Here is a 19,621-nt window from a genome sequence, read left to right as displayed (position 1 = left end):
TTTTAAAAAGAAGTCGTTATGGAAGCTCTCTCAGTTTAAAGCAGTTGAAAACTAGATTTGGGGTTGGGGAGACACAAGTTACCAAGAAAAGTGAAGGATTAGGAGAAGGACAAAATTTATCTCTGCATCGACAAACTCAAGGTATTCATAGGTGAGAATGAGACCATCACCAAATCGAAGGATATAAATAGTGTGGGACATTCAACAGTGAGTGTGGACAGTGAGGGGGAGTGTGGCCTCTCATCCTGTCTGGAGTGTGGTGTGTGCCCCGAGCTGCCTTTTGGGTCAGATGACCTGGCTCAGAACCTCACCTCTTCCGTTTACCAGTTGTGAGAACTTAAGAGACTCATTTAATCCTTTGAAATCTCACCCACACATTATGCAAGCAGAGTATGATGCACGGTTTTAAAACAGATGAAACTGGTGAAAGGTTTAGTCCACTTTCTGGAATGTAGTAAATCCTTTAAAAATGGTTATTTCCTCTTCTTATGATGAATGGCCGCTTTCCTGCTCACACGAACCTCCCTATGAGGTTCTTTACCATGTGTGACATGTTGAGATCATCTGAAAACACGGAGTCGCGGAGTATAATTAGGACATGGCTGGATTCGTCTGCTGTTCTCGCAGGAGCCTGGTAAGAGGAGATAAACGGAGCCTGGGCACATCTGCAGTCTTTAAGGGTGGACACTATGGAAGATGCTGAGCACTCATGCTCCTGTTCTTTCTGCCCCATGTGGCTTTCTGCTTAGGTGTTCTTTCTTCTCAGGTTCTAGCTTTTGACTGGCTTCTTGAAGAGACCAGATGCATTTGGAGGCGCCTCCTGCACCATCAGTGTGACCTTGATGGTTGGTCTTGCATATCTCTAAGCGGTAACTCTGAGGTCTGAGCTACCTGGGCCATTGTAGAAATAGTTCAGCCAGCAGATTTCAAGGCTGTTTACTGAGAGACAAGTCAAGAAGCTGTTCTCCTCCTCACCGCTGGCTGCTTCACCTTGTCTTGGCCGTGCTTGAAATCGTCTGCGTCTGCCTGCGTATTCTCTCCTCTTCTAGTTATCTTGTTAAGCGTTGTCACTTGGCCACTTCCTTCTTCTGTTCTCGCCCATCCCTATAACCTGCCTCAATTTTCCCCCTCTCTCTTCCCCTTCTCTCTCCTCCTGCTCCAGGAGGGGAGAGAAGAAAACCTGGAATGGGCCTGGAGCTATGCTGGGTCCTCCCCTTCTCTGTGTGCTGCCGTTGTAGAGGCACTTTGGAATTTGCCCAGCAAGTGAGTTCATAGGTAGATCCCGCTAGAATATTATTCAAGCCCTTTGGGACGCATCTGCAAATAAGTATGACGAACAGATTAAATGTAACATCTAATGATATTAAAGCTACATTTCTGTTCTGTCCACTATTTTTTGTTTGTTTTTTGTTCTGTTCACTTTTGTATTAAAATGTGTCTTCCAAGTTTGACTCCCATTTGTTTTTGATATTTAGTAAGATAAAACACACCTTTTAACTTTTTAAAAGTCCTGGTGGGAGGAATTAGAAAGCATAATCGAGAACATTTTGTAGAATGCCCCCTCCTCGGGGCAGAGAAACTCCATGGAGCCTTTCCCTATCTATATATCTCTCTCTCTCCTTGCAACTTATAAAGAAAAACATCCTAGAAGATCTGTGGGATTCATAGCTTCTTTTTGCTCTAAATCCACTATCTCAGCATAGAAAACATATTGCATGGCAACTGTATCAAAGAGAGTTTAGAGAAACATGGAAATTATTTTATTTGTAAGGATAACCTAGATTATGCTGCTGTAACAAATTAGCACTGAAGTATTAGTGATTTAACAGAACAAAGGCTCTTTTCTACATATCAGTGGCAGGATGGCAAGGGGATTCTGTTCCATGTACCTACACAGAGCCCAAGATGAGGGAGGCTCTACTATCTGTTGCTGGACCACCCTGAATTAATCCCAGGAGAAGGAAATGGCTGCCCACTCCAGTGTTCTTGCCTGGAGAATTCCACAGACAGAGGAGTCTGGCGGGTTATGCTCCGTGCGATTGTAAAGAATTGGACACAACTGAGCAACTAATGCTTTCACTTGAATTAATGGCACCCTCTGTGGCTGCAGCAGGGGAAGAAGGTACTGAAAGGCTTCAGGACCAGAAGTAGCATTTGGTCTTTCTTCTCATACCCTGTTGACCAGAACTAGTCACCTGGCTAAGCATAACTGCCAGGAGTCTAGAAAATATAGTCTCTTGTGTGGTTGGAAAGCAGCGGAAAGCCAGATATTGGGGAGTGCCCATGTTGTCTCCCACATTACAAATTTAATCCCTTCAGGAAAACCAAGGGCCAGAAGGGGCTGTGTCCTAGGCCACAAAATAAGCCAGTGACAGGGTCAGTACTAGAACTCAGCTCTTTTGGTACCAGCTATTATTTCTGCAGTTATTTTTTGCAGTAGTTAGCTCCTTCCTCTGTGGGAAATAATGGCACACTGATAGGTGGCACTAGTGGTAAAGAACCTACCTGCCAACGCAGGAGACGCGGGTTCGATCCCCCAGTCAGGAAGATCCCCTGGAGGAGGAGAATTCCATGGACAGAGGAGCCTGGTGGATGACAGTTCAAGGGGTCGTGAAGATTTGGACATGACTGAAGCGACAGCACATAGGGTATGTATAGTAAATCATGAGGTGTGAATGGAGAATGATGACCTTGCTGTGATTTTTAAATTATCCTTTTCTATCATATGCCAGGCAAAGTTTATTTTCTGGTTGTGGCTTAGGGGAGTTCTACTCACTAGTAGACAGTTTTCTTTTTCTTACTTAAGCAAAAGCTATTTTTTTTTTTTTTACACTCAAGTAGTAACAATATTCTGTATGTACTTAGAAACTTCTGAAGTCATTTTCAAGTATCTTTTCTCATGTACTTTACACATAACGTATGAGAAATAAGGAGGTTGCATGTCACTGGATTAATTTTACAGATACCCAAGTGTTCTTGCCTGGAGAATCCCAGGGATAGGGGAGCCTGGTGGGCTGCCGTCTATGGGGTCACACAGAGTCGGACACGACTGAAGTGACTTAGCAGCAGTAGCAGCAAGGCAATGAGAATATGCATACAAGCTCACACAACCAGTTAGTGGTGACCCTGGGACTAAAATTCAAAGCTGTGATTTTCAAAACTGGTACTGAAGCACAAGCTGGTTTGCTTCCATTCTTTTTCCTAGCATTGTGGATTTCCTGGTGTAAATTAAATAGGTTACTTTCTCCAAGCTTCAGCAGCTTTGCCGTGGTAGAAGGAGGAGCATAATTTGACTCTTAACCTTGGATGCTTTTGCTAGATTCTTATGTTGAGAAAAATATAACACACTTTGACATCTGGAGGGTGTTACACTGAGGCTCAACTTATGTCTCCAATACTCTTCTGAAATACAAATTTTTTTTTTGCTCTTTATGTTTTCCTTAGTTGGGAATAATAACATAACTAAGATTAAAAGAATGCCTCTCATATTCCATATACTGTACTCATGTTTGCTGTTACTTATTACTCAATATTCTGGGATAATCAAGAGCAAAGAGGAATATGAAACAAGTGGAGTAAACTCAGCTCTACAATTTCTTTCTATATCTACTTTCTATTCCTTAGAAGCTATCGCTGTACTGATAGACAGTATATGTCATATGTAGAAATTTTGTACAACTGATACATCTCCTTGGGCTAATGGTCGCAACTAATAGAACCTTGGGCTAATAGTTGCAACTAATAGAAATAATAATGCTTGCTTCCAGTTGCAGCTAATAGAACCAGGGTAGAAACTGGCTTGATCAAAAAAAAGAATATATTACCTTTGGTAATGGAAAATAAGAGGGAAAAGCTGAATGTGCGTATAATGCCCCTAGGAAATTATTTTTTTATCTTTTGGATCTGCTTCGTGTTGATGCATTCTCAAGTGGTTTCTTTTCGAGTGGCAGCAAAGATGGCCACTCGTACCTCAAAGATTATAGCTTTGTAATTTAGCTTTTTTTTTTCTCTTGGTAGTTGTTGCATCAAACATTTCCAGGTTAATAACCATAGGTTTGATTGGGTCTCATGCTCAGTGTTGGAAAAGTCACCATCGTTTAGACTGGTCAGGTTTCAGTTGTCTTTCGCCTGCTGGACCCAGTGGGTGGAGTCAGCTCTATTTAAACCTTAAGGACTGAGATACAGAAAAGAGGTGGTATCTTAACAGAAAATCCAGTTTCTATTACATAAAGAAGGAATGGATGCTGGGCAGAGAAAAATTACAGATACCCATTGCAGTTCTCAACTCTATTCTTGAGTACTCAACAAATGCAGGAGAGAAAAACAGATTATTACCGCCAAGGGTGTTATTTTATGTTGAAAGCAAAGACAGCGAGGATGCTAAGGACAGGTGGAAAAAATCTGATAGATGAAGTCAGATCTCAAGTTACCTTCTTCTCTTTAACACTACAGTTTCTCAGAGCTTTACACATGTAATATAAGTTGATAATAATTTTTGCAATTTTTTAATAGAAAAATATATTGGGGGGGGAGGTCTATAAGCTATAAAACAAAATTTTTAAAGGTTGTAAGTGATCAGTCTTCTCCAGGTAAGTAAACATGGAGTTGCTGGTCTATTCTTTAGATAAGATCGCTTTTCAATCCCCAGGCTCCCTGTTATTCAATTTCCCTGGGGGCTCAGAGGTTAAAGCGTCTGCCTCCAATGCGGGGAAACCCAGGTTTGATCCCTGGGTTGGGAAGATCCCCTGGAGAAGGAAATGGGAACCCACTCCAGTATTCTTGCCTGGAGAATCCCATGGACAGAGGAGCTTGGTTGGCTACAGTCCACGGGGTCACAAAGAGTCAGACATGACTGAGTGACTTCACTTTCACTTTCACTTTTGCTTAATTTGTAAGCAGTGCTGATCCCAAGTACAACTGCCTTCAGAAGAGGAACCTTATCTTTGGTGTTCTAACTTTCTAAAAATGCCAGTTACTGGTGCCCCAAGACTGGAGTGCAGTTATGGGACAACCAGTTCCTTCTACAAATCATGTCCATTTATCTCTGTGGGCAGAGTCCATCATTTTCATCTGCTTGTCATATCTAGTTTTGGTGGAACTTATTTGCAACCCTCATACATAAAATATTCCCTAAATACCAACTAAATCGATACAAATCCATCAACAGGCTATGCTTGTAAATAAACTCTATCAACTGATACTTGTATAGCACTCCCGTTTCCTAAGTTCTTGCCTGTAAACCCTCTCACTTGATCATCATGAGAGCTCTGGAAGGCAGGAAGGACAGATAAGAATATGACTTTTCTCCTATCAAAACTAATGAAACAGAGATGGAGTGATCTGCTCAAACTGATAACTACTGTGAGTTTTTGGAGTCCAGACCTCAGGTTTTTCCCACTATATCTTGCCTCTGAATTTGGGTGAAGGCTGTAGTGTTCACTGGAAGTTTCAAGAAAAAACTCAGGAGTCAAATGAACAAGGGTTTTAAGACTGACTGCTGATTGTAGTTGTATGACTTTGGGCAAGTTTCTTAATCATTTAGCCTCAAATTATTCAACTGTATTGTTTTAACCATTGCATACCTCATAGGACTCTTGTGATAAAATAATACACGGACAGTGCTTAGCAAATGGTCTGTATGTAAATTCATGCTTCAATATTCTAAGTATTGTTCTCATCATGTATCTCTAAGTGCTTATTTAACCTTCATTCACAAAGAGAAATAAAGATTTGAATCATTCGTGTGGATTGCTCCATGCTTATGCCTCTATTAACTACATCTTTTAGGTATGGGTAAAACATGAGAGCAAATTGCCTGAATCAGTTTTTACCTCGTCATGCTTGCATCTAATTGCTTGGTCTATCTTTTTTGCCTTTCTGATCATCCACTATGAAGCCAAGTCTTTGTTATTTGTACTCAACAGGTTATAAGGTTCATACTATCCTGCATATTCTAAGAGATAAGTATCAATTCTGCAATATGATTAAACAATTTAGACTAATAGTAAACAACACTACCACCCATTGGAGTCCTGTTTTTCAGACTAAATAAACCTCCAAGAAAGTTATTTTTCCCCTTTTACTTTGTTTTGAGCTTTTCCCAATTCAGGCTGCATTATAGATTTTCCCAGTGTTTGTTTGATAAAAGGTAGGCCAGTTATTTTCATGCAGCCCCAACATGGTTCTTCTGTAACACTGACTTTGACTATGACAGCCAAAACATCCATTTCTTTTGAGCAGAGCCTCATCAGTGAGTGATTTTGTAGAGTCAATGCAAAGGGAGATAGGAAGCATGTTCCTGAAAAGGGGCAGGCTCTCCTGTTGGTCCTGATGCTCTCGTCCATCTCAGTGTGTCAGAACTGGAGCTCAGCAACAAGGACCACTGCTGCATGGCGGATCCAACTTTCTGCCAAGGCGAGTTTCTCGTGTCATGGTGGAGGCAGAGCGTCAGCAGGAAATAAGAGGTGGTGACTAGAAGAGGGGGGCCGTGAGCATGTGGACGGGAGCACCGAGTGTAGATTTGGCCTGGGGGAGATTCTCCAGGACGATGACATCCAGGGAGAGGCCTGGAGGATGAGTGTGAATCAGCCACATCAGCATTTGGTGGGGGAGAAAAGAGGCAACTATTCTGGGCCAAGAGGAGATGCAAGGACTGTGAGGAGTGAGCAAATTGAGACGGATTAAGGAGCTCAGAATTTAAGGAGCAAGCCGGCTTCCATGGTGGCTCAGAGGGTAAAGCATCTGCCCGCAATGCAGGAGACCCAGGTTCAATCCCAGGGTCAGGAAGACCCTCTGGAGAAGGGAATGGCAACCCACTCCAGTATTCTTGCCTGGAAAATTCCATAGACAGAGGAGCTTGGCAAGCTACGGTCCATGGGGTCACAGAGTCAGACATGACTGAGTGATCGATACTTTCACTTTTCACACTGGCAGGAGAGAAGGCAGAAAAAAGGGTAGGGACCAGAATGAGGAGAGAGTGTAGCCTTGGAAATTTCTCCCATTCCTACACCCAACCCCACAAAGGAAGAAATGACCTCTGATGTCCCATTCTCTCCCGGGGAAAGATTAGTGAAGTCAAAGTCGCTCAGTCATGTCTGACTCTTTGCGACCCCATGGACCGTAGTCCATGGAATTCTCCAGGCCAGAATACTGGAGTGGGTAGCCTTTCCCTTCTCCAGGGGATCTTCCCAACCCAGGGATCGAACCCAGGTCTCCCACATTGCAGGTGGATTCTAACAATGACTGAGCACTCTGTGATATACCAGGCACAGTTTTAGTTACTTTAGATCGATTTAAACAATCCTGTGGCAGAGGCACTATTGTTGTACCCACGTTATAGATAAGGATATTGAGACAAGGGGAGTGAAATGACCTGCTCAAGGCACTCAGCAGATGGCTTCCTTGGGACTGAAACTGAGGGAGGCTGGCTCCAGGGAATGTCCCCCCACAACGAGTGCTTGTAGCAGTAAGCTGTCTTGTGAGCCGATTCAGGAATTCCTCTAGAGCTTCCAACGGTGCCATGGCAACTATAGAAAACTCTACTGAAATTCATATATGGCATTTACTCTTTCCTTGTTGAAATCTTTGGTCAGGATAATGTTTTAATAAGACATGGTTATGAAAATAATGATGTTCTTAAGCTCAACTTATAACTACCATTGCAAGTTATGGAGATTTATCATGAAAGAACTTCCAGACACCTTTTATCTTTACTTTTGGTTTGTTTTTTTTTTTAACATGAGTAATGAAACTAGACAGGTCACTGTCCATTAAAGTCAGTAGCATTTCCTGGTTTCCAGGAGGTGACAATGATGACTTTTCAGCACAGCTACATTTTGTTGAAATTCAAGATGTGCTTTTAGTATGACTTATTTAGAATTGTATTTTACTTTGCAATTTTTATCACAATTTCTCTCTTTCTCCATCTCTCTCTCTCTTTTCTGTAGATTGTATTATACTCTTTTGTCCCCAAATGAAAATGCAGGCTCCAGCCATACTTCCAACAATGGCTTTTTGGGTGTCTTGTTCAGAAGTTCATACAACTTTTGATACATGGGTTGTAGCAAAAAATGAAATTTTAGAGAATACATTACAATTTTAAGAAAAAAAAAAGTTTAAAAAGTGGAGCAGATTCCATAAAAAAAGAAGCTAATTTTAAACTGAGATGCCTTTATCCAGGGGTTTGTCACTGATCTTCTACATGACAACCTCAGAATTAACATCAACCCACTCTGGTACTCTTGCCTGGAAAATCCCATGGATGGAGGAGCCTGGTAGGCTGCAGTCCATGGGGTCGATAAGAGTCGGCACGACTGAGCGCCTTCACTTTCACTTTCACTTTGCAAACATTTCTAGTGCATGTATAACTTCTGACTAAACTCTATGCTCTTTCGGGAAAAAGAAAGTCATGCTTGCTAACTGTTTCAAACTTGGCAGATTTACTCTGAGAGTACTAGTCAAGCAAATCAGATTCAAAAACAAAAGCATCATGTCGTATTTATAGTATCACAAAAATGTTTTTATGAAAAATATTTTAGGAATATCTATAATTATTTCCTGGAATAGTTTTTTTCTTTTTCATAGTTTAATTTTTTGGGGCCTGTCAACAAACATTTGTCGTATTAGATCAGGTCATTTGAGCTTTGCATCCTATTTTGACGTTTCTTCTAAGACATGTGAGCATAGGCAAACAGTTTTTAATTATCCTGATCAAGTGTGGGGGACACCTTTTTGCTGACCCCACTTGTAATCAACTGTGATCTTCTAGAAGCAGGAGAATTGATTGCTTTTATCTTCCCCAACTAGTCAGAAGAGTGGGTCATATATTATTCTACCCTTCGGAAAAATGCAACCCAGTGATTGATTTTATGACTGCCGCTGGCAGCAAATTCCTCAGAATGAATTCTACCAGGTGAAGAAGTATTTCCTCTAACTTGCTTTAAATTTCCTTAGCATTAACTTCTCCGAGTGGCCCAGTCTCTTATGGGACGATGTGATAAGGATCTATCAGTTTTACTGCCCAGTACCTATCTTTAATGCCTAAGTAAATCTCTCTTATTTTCTAGCCCTGACTCTGTAATTTTAACTTTCGAAATCTCGTCATGAGTGAGTCTACCCTGCACTCGATTTCTTGCCCTGCTCTGGAGCTCTGCCATCCCTGAACTACATACCTGCAGGTGAGAAATAGAGACAACAACACAGATGAACATGTATTATTCTCCTCCATAATGCTGTGGGGCTGTGCTCTTTCATATCTATCGTCTCTGCACACAAAAAGGGGAAATTCATGGAAGACAACAAAAAGTTGCTTTAAAAAATTTTTATCTAGTTCATATCCAAATACAGTGCAATATTCTCTTTTATAACATTATACACCCTGGGATTTTTTTTTATCCTATAAAAAATGACCTAAAGGGGCTTCGACACATCTTTGTTCTAATTTCTACATCCCATGGAGAGGAGTGGTCAAGCCTTCTTTTTATTTAAAACACTAGGCATCTATTTCTTTAAATAAATGGAGACCTCAAGTATTAGTTACTCGTGAAATCAAATGATAATACAATATCTAACTACTCAAGCTCCACATTTTTCTCTAGATTTTTGCCGGGATACACCTCATCTCCACCCGCACCCCCAAATAATATTGTTTCTAGTGTCTCAGTTTTATAACACCACTGTCAAGTTGGACTTATCTGATGGCAAGAAAACTTGTGTAAGACTTTCAAACCTTAAGTGAAAAAACTGTATCTTAACAAAGCATATTTTGTCATTTATTTACTGAGGTATATATGAGAGAGACAAGATGCTTTGTGCTCGTTGAATAAATTGGCTTTGAAATTGTTCATTTAAATCATGGAGGCAGGACCCAGAAAGACCAAAAAAAAAAAAAAAAAACCTACACCAAATTGGAGTACATACTGAGGCAAGGATGGTTTTAATTTTGCTTCACTTAATGGTGTTTCCATGAGGAGGCTATGACGGAGGAGGAAGGCGAAAAAGAGAAGGGGAGAGGCCATGAGAAGGAGGTGTGACGAACCAGGAGTGCCTCTGCAGTGATGCAGTTTTGCCCTTTCTCTCACGGTCTCTCCGCTCCTTCCTTCCTTCCTTCCTTCGTCTGTCTCTCTCTTCCTATTTTCTCTCTCTTTTATTTCCATCAAAGATTACTGAGCACCTACCACATGTACGCGTGGTGCTGGGTTCTGGGATACGAGAGTAAAACAGAAGTAGCGTCTAAACTCGGAGCAGGAAAACTGCAGTCAAGAAGCAGTTGCATGAAGTGCCTGAGAAGTCATCGTCCAGGAATCGGGAGCATGGGTAAAGAGCTTTCCGAGATGGGAAGACCTCCTGTGGGGAGCTGTGTTCAAACTGATGCTCAAGGGACGCGCAGAAGCAAGCCGGAAGAAGACGGAGTTAGGAAGAGAAAAGGTCATCTGTAAAACAGACGGAGCTCGTGGCAGACAAGCTGAGGGAAGTCCGGGTGGGCAGGAGGGCTGGGTTGCTGCAGGGCAGGGTTCCGGGAAAGAGTTCACTGGTGAAGAAGGACACCAGGGCTCGGGGGTGTGGGGGAGGGCAGCTACTGCTTTGGAAACAAATCTAAAAACAGTATCTGGGAAGCTATTTGGGGAAAAGAAGGGGTTCTTTTCCCTAAATCTCATCAAGATGAGTTTTGAGTTCAAATAATTACAATAAAGTCTTTTGAAGTAGCTTCAGAACTTTAGAAAAGAGGACATTAGAGATTCAATAATATACCAAACATTTATATCCATGCATCCGCCTTCCTAGATAGGGATCACAATATGGGATATGGGCAGCCTGGCAAACTAGCTGGGTGTAATGGCCTTTACTCTCTCTGGAAACTAACAGAGGCTCACCTGGTGCAGAGAGAATTTGTTTCTTTTCTTTAAGGGCACTCCTTTCAGCATCAGGCAAATACAGCTGAGAGATACCACAGAAAACACCTTTCCAGGTATGTAGTACTTTTCATTCTAACTTGCAAATTTTTTTCTGCTGGTAAAAGCCACGGCAGTCATAGAAATTAACGTTTTCGCTTTCCCACGCAGGGGGAGGATCAGTCTGTTGATGAGTGGAAATGAACCATCAGTCAGCTCTAATGAGGTGGATGAGCCTAGAGCCTATCATACAGGGTGATGTTAAGTCAGAGAAAGACCAATATTGTATATTAACCCATATATATAAAATCTAGAAAGGTGGCCCTGCTGAGGAGATGCAGACGTAAAGGGCAGATTTTTGGACACAGTGGGGGAAGGGGAGGGTGGGATGATTTGAGAGCGCAGGGCTGAAACATATGCATGATCATACGTAAAATAGAGAGCCAGTGGGAATTTGCTGGGAACCCAAAGCCCGCGCTCCATGACGACCTAGAGGCATGGGATGGGGAGGGAGGTGGGAGGAAGGTTCAAGGGGGGCAGGAGCGCGTGCACACCTATGGCTGATTCATGTTGACACATGGCAGAAGCCTTCGAAGTATCGTAATTATCCTCCAATTAAAGATAAAGTTTTAAAACAAAGGTCAGACACAAGATCCCCCTGCCCATCCTCCCACTGGTGCAGAAAATAATTGCCCTGACTGCACCTGAAGAAAAGGCCCTGTGCACCTCCATCCGTCCATCCACGTCTCCACTGACAGACCAAGGGCCATTCAGCTGCCAGTGGAAAAGACAGCTTGCTAGACGAGGCCTCCTGAGAGCCCGGCACATTCTGCCAGGTGGAGCTGTGACTTGCTGGGCATCAGGAAGGCCATCTGAGCCCCCATCCTCTTCCACATACTCTTCATGAATGAGCTCAACATCTCGGTTTACCAACCTGCTTATCTACATTAGTTGATCCCCTGATTTTGTTTTTGTTTGGCCTAATGAAGGCAAGTGGTTAGGACAGATATCTAAGATGCAGGTTCTAGTCTGCAAATGTAAGACTGTATTCTGAAATTTGGTTTGGAGAGTCAGTGTAGGGTCCTAGACCTTCATTCAGTTTCTGACCTTAATATACTTTTATACCAAAACTATTAAACATTGAAGCAGAAGTTATATGCCAAATCATTAAAGAGGCATGACTCATCCATGTTCTCACTGAGGCTGACAAATACCTTGGGTACAGAGACAAGCAGAATGGACCACGGTCTTCATGCATTAGGTTGATACAGTGTTTAAACATTTGGAACCATGTTTTCCTCAAAGGATATTTAGGAAAAAAACCTCTTTTGCTTAGACATATTTAATGCAGTTAGTTGATATTTAAATTTTAACTTAAATGGAATTTTAAACTGAAATTGTTTTATACTATACTAATACTAGCTATAATACCCTACTCTACTCTACTTACGATTCTAATACTATACTAATGGGCTTCCCTGGTGGCTCAAATGGTAAAGAATCTGCCTGCAATGCAGGAGATCCAGGTTTGATCTCTGGGTTGGGAAGATCCCCTGGAGAAGGGAACAGCAAACCCACCCCAGTATTCTTGCCTGGAGAATCCCACGGACAGAGGAGCCTGGGCAGGGGCAGCGGCGGGGCGGGGTGGGGTTCAGTCCATGGGGTCACAAAGAGTCAGACAAGACTGAGCGACTAACACTTTCACTTTTCATACTATGTCGATGTCGATATTTATATCTATCTATCTATCTATATTTGGGGGAGAAGGAGAATGGGGTCAGGATTATGTGTGTGTGAATTCAGATTCAAAGAGGCCAATCTGGTATTTTGAAAGACCATGTCCAATTTCATCACTAACTGGACAGGCACATTTGTTAAATACCCCTTTGTCAGGCAGGAACATTACTGTGTCCCCTGGATCCTAGAACACTCCTAGAACTTTTTCCTGAATCTTCTATAGAGAAGGAACTCAAAACACACTTGCTGAACTGAATTAAATAATGGAGCAAGCACAGCTGGTGGCATCTAAGGATGCTGAAAGGCTCAGCTTGCGTGTCATGCCTGAACCCTGCTACTACTAACTTCTTTCCTGCCTGTTTCCTGTTTCAGATAGAAAAGTGTCCATAACTGGGGTCGTTGACTCAAAATAGCAGTGATGACAACAGTGCGGTAAGGACCTAGACTGAGCCCTCACTATGCATCAGAGACCTTGCCACGCACGCACTGTGATTGTCTGTGAGGAGGTACGTTGCTATTATTATTTCTGTTTCGCAACCAAGAAAGCCCAGGCTTAGAGAGGAACTGCTCAGTGTCACGGGACTAGTGTGGGGTGGAGTCAGAACTTCAAGTTGTTTTCTATGGTCTGATTCTTGATACCATACTGTTAATCATTTTCCAAACTTACCAGGCCAGACCTTAAGGCACAGAAGGTTCTAGAAAATCTAGAAAGATTTCCCTGCACCTCAGAACAACCAAAGCAAATTTAGAGTGGGAGAGCTCTCCTTGGGGCCAATTCTTTCCTTCTTTCCTTTGTTCTTCCTTTTCCTCATGACTCTATTAAGCTCTGCCAGGCATTGCAAGACACTTGAGTGGGTGTGGGAGGGACGATTGAGAAAGACTCTGCTCGTGCTGATCTGCCCTCTTCCTGTTCTTCCCACAGGACTGATGGGCTAAACAGATTTAATGCTTGGCTGTCAGCATCCCTGTGGAAGACTCCAACAGACCCACATGTCCTACGGTTCAACTTTTCAAACCTACCTCTGTGTAATTCCTAAGTAGGAGTCTGAGCTCTGTTGTCATATTTCAGTTTTACAGTTACTCTGAAATATTTTGATCCAAATATGCCCTTAGTGTCATGCTTTATTAATGCGATGTGACTCATATTAGTGTCTGCTTGCTCTTGAGCCATATGCCCTGAATAAGTTATCGGGTTTCATTGTTTACCCTAAGTTTAAAAAAAAATTCCATGCGCTCCGACCTCCTGACACCTAAACCCAGCTCATGCAGTTAAAACAGGAAAACTAGTTATCTGATATCACTAAGGCAAATCAGCTTGTAGAGCCGTCAAATGTTTCCATTTCCACTGGTGGGAGGGCATTGTGGGCGCCATGGATTATTCATCAAGAAAGCACAGGAGAGAATTTCTTTTCTGTTTGTTTGTTGATTTCCAAAGTAAACCCAAGTATGAAGAGATACAGCTATGGTGCCTTTATTTTTCATTGTTAGCACATATCATTATGTCATCCTGGAAGAAGTGCCCAAAAAAAGAGAAAAAAGAAATTACCACGTGGATTGCTTAACGGCCCTCCTCCTGCCCGCCTGCAGAATTGTCTGAGAAAGGAAAATACACACGCATTAGTCAGGCCCTCGGGGTTACAAGGCTACTCACCAGCAGCAGTGCCAGGTTAGCCTGGGAGTCTGCGGAGCAGGCTTTGGCAGGCCACCAGCGACAGGGCATTTCATAATCAAGAACTTACCCGGGAGGGTTCTGAGCCAACGAGACAGTGTTGGCAGTCAAGGGCTAAGGAAGAATGAGTGGATTTATTCTGTGGACCAAAACCTCTGCACTTAAAGACATTTCCTTTCTAGTTTTGATTTCCTTTTATTTTAGCTGCTGCACATTTTTTTTTCCCCTCACCAGATTTCACAATATATCAACTGTTCTGTCTTTGGTGTACCTGACTGAAGTGTTACACAAATCCGTCACTAAAGGATATACTGGCTATTCGTTGGGTGGTGGTGGTAGTGATGGAAACACTTTCCTAATAAGATATAGGAATAACGAGCATTTATTGAGCACTTTTACCAAGTGATACTAAGACATGCATGAGATAGCTCAGGTAATCCTCTGAACCCTAGCATTTGGGTACTATTACCAAGTTAATTTCAGTTGAGGTAACAGAAGCATGGGTTAAGTAACTTACCTGAAGTCACAGAGCAAGTAAGTCACAAAGGCAAGACATGAAGCCCTGTAGCTTGATCAAGTTCATGGTCTTAGGAGAGACTCTTTGTTCCTCCAAATGGTCCCAGCTCTTGCCTTGGGGTCCACCAGGAGCTGTTGGCAGTGCCTAGGTCCCCATGTTTGCTTAAGGACCTATAATGTAATAGGACCTAACTGATAGGTCATTTAAAACTACAAGAGATGCATTGGGTTGAAAGACAGTTTGGCAATTTCTTATAAAACTAAACACACTCTTCCCATATTATCTAGCAATGATATTTATTCACATGAGTTGAAGATTTATATCCACATCAAACTTTGCATATGAGCATATATAGCAGCTTTATTCATAACTGGCAAGACTTAGTACTTTTCCAGTTGTCCTTCAGTAAGTGACTGGATAAACAAACCTTGGCACAACCAGAGAGTAGAATATCTTGTGACAATAAAAAGAAATGAGCTCGTAGACAGACATGGAGGAAACTTACATGTACTGTATATAATTCCAACTATATGACATTCTGGAAAAGGCAAAACTATAGAGCAGTAAAAACCACAGATGTTGCTAGAGGCTTCATGGGGAGAGAAGGATGAAGAGATAGAACACAGTTGTTGTTTTTTTTAAATTTTTTCTCACTTTTAAGTTTATTCATTTTTAACTGAAGGATCATTGCTTTAGAATGTTGCATTACAATATTTCTGCCATACATCAACATAAGTCAGTCATAGGTAGACACATATCCCCTCCCCCTTGACCTCCCTCCCACTTCCCACCCTTCCCATCCCTCTAGGTTGTTGCAGAACCTAGGTCTGAGTTCCCTGAGTCATACAGCAATTCCCACTAGACATCTCTTTTACACGTGGTAATGTGTATGTTTCCATGGTAATCTCTCCATTCCTCCCACCCTCTCCTTCCTTCCCTCCTCCCATGTCCATAAGTCTGCTCTCGATGTCTGCGTCTCCACTGCAGCTGTGCAAATAGGTTCATCAGTACCATCTTTCTAGATTCCATATATATGTATTAATATGCTATATTTGTCTTTCTTACTTACTTCACTCTGTATAATAGGCTCTAGGTTCACCCACCTCACTAGAACTGACTCAAATGTATTCCTTTTTATAGCTGAGTAATATTCCATTGCATATCTATTCATCTGTTGATGGACATTTAGGCTGCTTCCATGTCCTAGCTATGGTAAACAGTGCTGCACTGAACATCAAGGTCCAAACACGGGATATTTAGGGCAGTGAAACTATTTCCTATTATGCGTAATGGTAGATACATGTCTTTATACATTTGCCAAAACTCACAGAACATACAACACTGAGTGAAGCCTAATGTAAACTATTATCTTCAGCTAATAATAATGTATCAGTATTGGAGCATCAGTTGTAATGTATGTACCATACCAAAGCAAGATGGTAGTAGCAGGGCAAGGTTGGGAAGCGATATGAAGGGATAGACAGAAACTCTTTATAAAGTTCTCTCAAATTTTCTATAAATCTAAAACTCCTCCAAAAATGTATTAATTTAAAGAAAGGGTTTTGGTGAACTTGGATGGGAGGGACTGGGAGATAGAAGGAAGTGTTATTGCCCTTTCCTACCTTTTACATGTCTATTCAAGGTAAATTAAAATTTAAAAGCCAGTAAAGGAAAGAATAGGGGCTTCCCTGGTGGCTCAGACAGTAAAGAACCTACCTGTAATGCTGGAGACTTGGGTTTGATTCCTGGGTTGGGCAGATCACATGGAGAAGGGACTCACTATCCACTCCACGACTGGGCCTGGAGAATCCCATGGACAGAGGAGCCTAGCAGGCTACAGTCCATGGGGTCACAAAGAATTGACACATTTGAGTGACTAAGGAAAGAATTCTCAACTTTAGGTATGATCCTGAGGCTATGGCCTATTTTGAAGGGTGGAGCCTTGGTCTCCTGTATTCTTGATGCAACAGAGGAGCCACCTGCTTGGACCAAAGGTGGCTGGGGTAGAGTCGAAGGTGTTAGGTTGGGAGTGACGATGGGGCTTCACGCTGCCCACTCTGGCCCTGCTCAAATCTGCACGTTCATCAGAGATTTTGAAGAGCCCATTCTGGTGGGCTAGTTTGTATCCTGAGCTTGCTGAAATGAGACAATGCTTAGGAGAAAGAGGCAAAAAAAACAAAACAAAACAAAAAAAACCCACCCAAAACAAAAAACAAAGTGGGATGGGAGGAGAAAAGAACAAAGAAAGAGAGAGAGGAAGGAGCAAAGTAAGGAAGGAAGTGGAAGGAAAATGTAATTTTGGTGGGCCATTCTGAAGGCTGGTATAGCTTCCTACTAAAGGTCTGGTCTTGGCAAGTGATGCTGGAGAAAGAAGGAGGGGTGCCTTCAGATTTTTCTAGTAAAAAAGAATGGGGCTGGAGTTTTTCCTAATCCCTCTCAACTTCAAACCTTGGAAGGACCATTAAACCAAAAAGGGGATGAGCTCATATCGGTCGCCATCTCCCGCCATCCTCACCACCAGGCCTGGTTGATGCCATTCATCATCCAAGGCGTCCATCTGTGTGCCTGTCACTTGAGCTGCTCCCTATGGTCAGAAAAGCAGATGACAGGCAAATGCCAAACTCTTGCTTGGGTGGCTGTTCAGTGGTGACTCTGGGTAGAGAGCTCACTTCCCTCTGCCTACATTTTAATTTTCATTATTCATTAAATTTTCTCATTTGCTTTCCAGAAGGAGGCAGTTATGTGGGAGGGAATGGAATGAACCCAACTCCATTTGGCTCCTTGCTGAACTAAAGGCATGAGAGTTTTAAATACCACTGGGCAGTTGATACAGTAGAAACACACACACACACACCCCAAATCTCATATAAGGATTCAAGTATAGGGGCTATCTGAACAAACTGGTTTTCTATATAATCATTTAAGGAATGTTTGGTTTTATATATAGAATCAGCTAGGACAAGGATTTTATTTAGCTGTGTTACATGTAAATGATTTACAATTGGAAAATTCCAGTTCTTACCAACTCCCCATCTTTCTAGGAGATTATACCAATGAACTCTGAGGTGTAAGGGAATCTTCCAAGCTATGGAATATTACTCCCAACATGAAATTTTATTTCAATATACGGGTCTCCCAAAACCCTAATAGAATTGAATTACTGACTCAATGGGCTTCCCAGGTGGCTCAGTGGTAAAGAATCTGCCTGCCAGTGCAGGAGATGCAGGAGACGCGGGTTTGATCCCTGTGTCGGGGAGATCCCCTGGAGGAGGAAATGACAACCCCCTCCACTATTGTTGCCTGGAAAATCCCATGGCCAGAGGAGCCTGGCAGGCTGCAGTCCATGCGGTCACTAAGAGTCACACACGACTGAGCGATTGAGCACACACACGCACATTGACTCAAGGTGATATTCCCAGAAAACCAGGACTGATGACTCCTTCCCAGGCAGTTTTCTGAGAACTGCCTGACTCTTCCTGCAGCTGCTAGAGGCTGCTGGCTTCAGAGTTCCTTTGGGTTCTTTCAAGATGAATCTTTAAATGGCACCTGGGTCCATCCTTATATGCCAGCTCAAGAAAGGTTTGATTCTATTTCTAGAAGTGGATTAATGTAACCATAAGGAAACAAAACGTTCCAACTGTACAATCTCCTTCAGATTTTGAGACTCATTTTGGATCAGTGAGGCAACTTCCCTGAGTTTAATTTTATCCACTTTCTTCATCAGAAGAGGTAGACTTGAGCTCAAGTCCAATTGGTACAATTTCTGACCCCAAAGCAATGGGTCAAAATGAACTAAAAATTAATGTCAGATTTGCAGAAATAGTTCATTAAGAAGAGAAGGGAAAACTTAGAACCAAGGAAAAGGATTAAAGAATCTTGCAACTGGAAACCTAAATTTTAAAGTTTGGAACAATTAAACATTCTTACTAATAAAAATTACCCCAAATTAAATGTTAATCTCCAGTATCAACAACAGTGACTGCTTTAGTCTCATAGTCTGAGGTCTTTTGCCTTTTGTTTTCTTTTTTAAAAATCTTATGCCAAACTTTAACTTTCATATTTGTGAAATTAAAGGTTAAATAATAAAAAACATCAGCGTTTGAAGTATTACAATGATTGTTTTTTTCTTCAAGAATATGACTCATATACTATTTTATAATAACACTCAGGAAGTAGAAATTATTTGCATGAACAATAGGGATTATGTGTGAAAGTGAAAGGAGAGATAAATACTTTTATAGGTCTGATAGTCTTCACTTAGGTATAATACAATAAAATATGATATTATCCACTAAGGACAAGAGCAATACTTCCTACTTTGAACCAGGTATCACCAGGTATGATTCTTGCAGTTTCTATTACCTCACATTCAGTATCAAACACATGCAAGTCATCTGACCTACAGAGGAGGGGGTGAAAAAAAAAGATCCATTTTATTGGGAAAAGAAAGATATATGAAAGTAACGCTTACTTAACAAAGTGTGAAAAAATACAACTCTTGGCTCATTTTACATGTTGAGACTGATAAGAGCATCCTAAGCATCTTTCATGGATTTCTATTTGTGCATTTAGAGCACAACGTGGTAAAGCACAAGATAAAGCCGAAGAGACGCAGTTGCATATAGCGCCACTAGGAACCAAAGGGCTTCAGCCAGCTTACGTTCACAGACTTGAATCAACCTTTCCGCCTCCAGCATCTCCATTTTGCCCTCTCCCCACCCATGCATGTGCAGGCATCACAGGCGGGGGGGAAGTTTATTCTCCATAAACAATTCGCTCTTTGGCCACTCTTTGAGTGTGCCAACCAGG

General features: G+C 41.9%; 2 long non-coding RNA genes across 2 annotated transcripts in view; both read left to right on the top strand.

Annotated features, from left to right (window-relative positions):
- The window catches only part of LOC138095357 (uncharacterized), a 33,422-nt gene extending 22,978 nt beyond the window's left edge, over window positions 1-10,444 (top strand). Inside the window, exons 2-3 of the long non-coding RNA XR_011146304.1 lie at window positions 9,066-9,176; window positions 10,160-10,444. This is a non-coding gene — a long non-coding RNA (uncharacterized lncRNA). The remainder of the gene's footprint in view (window positions 1-9,065; window positions 9,177-10,159) is intronic.
- A 159-nt stretch (window positions 10,445-10,603) lies between these two features.
- LOC138095356 (uncharacterized) lies at window positions 10,604-14,051 on the top strand. Its single transcript, XR_011146303.1, has 3 exons — window positions 10,604-10,966; window positions 12,999-13,132; window positions 13,549-14,051. It is a non-coding gene; the product is annotated as an uncharacterized lncRNA (long non-coding RNA).
- The last annotated feature ends 5,570 nt before the right edge of the window (window positions 14,052-19,621 follow it).

Source organism: Capricornis sumatraensis, chromosome 19 (assembly GCF_032405125.1).
Source record: "Capricornis sumatraensis isolate serow.1 chromosome 19, serow.2, whole genome shotgun sequence".
Lineage (NCBI taxonomy): Eukaryota > Metazoa > Chordata > Mammalia > Artiodactyla > Bovidae > Capricornis > Capricornis sumatraensis.
Note: the sequence above shows the minus strand (reverse complement) of the source record. Positions and strands in the feature narration are given on the sequence as shown.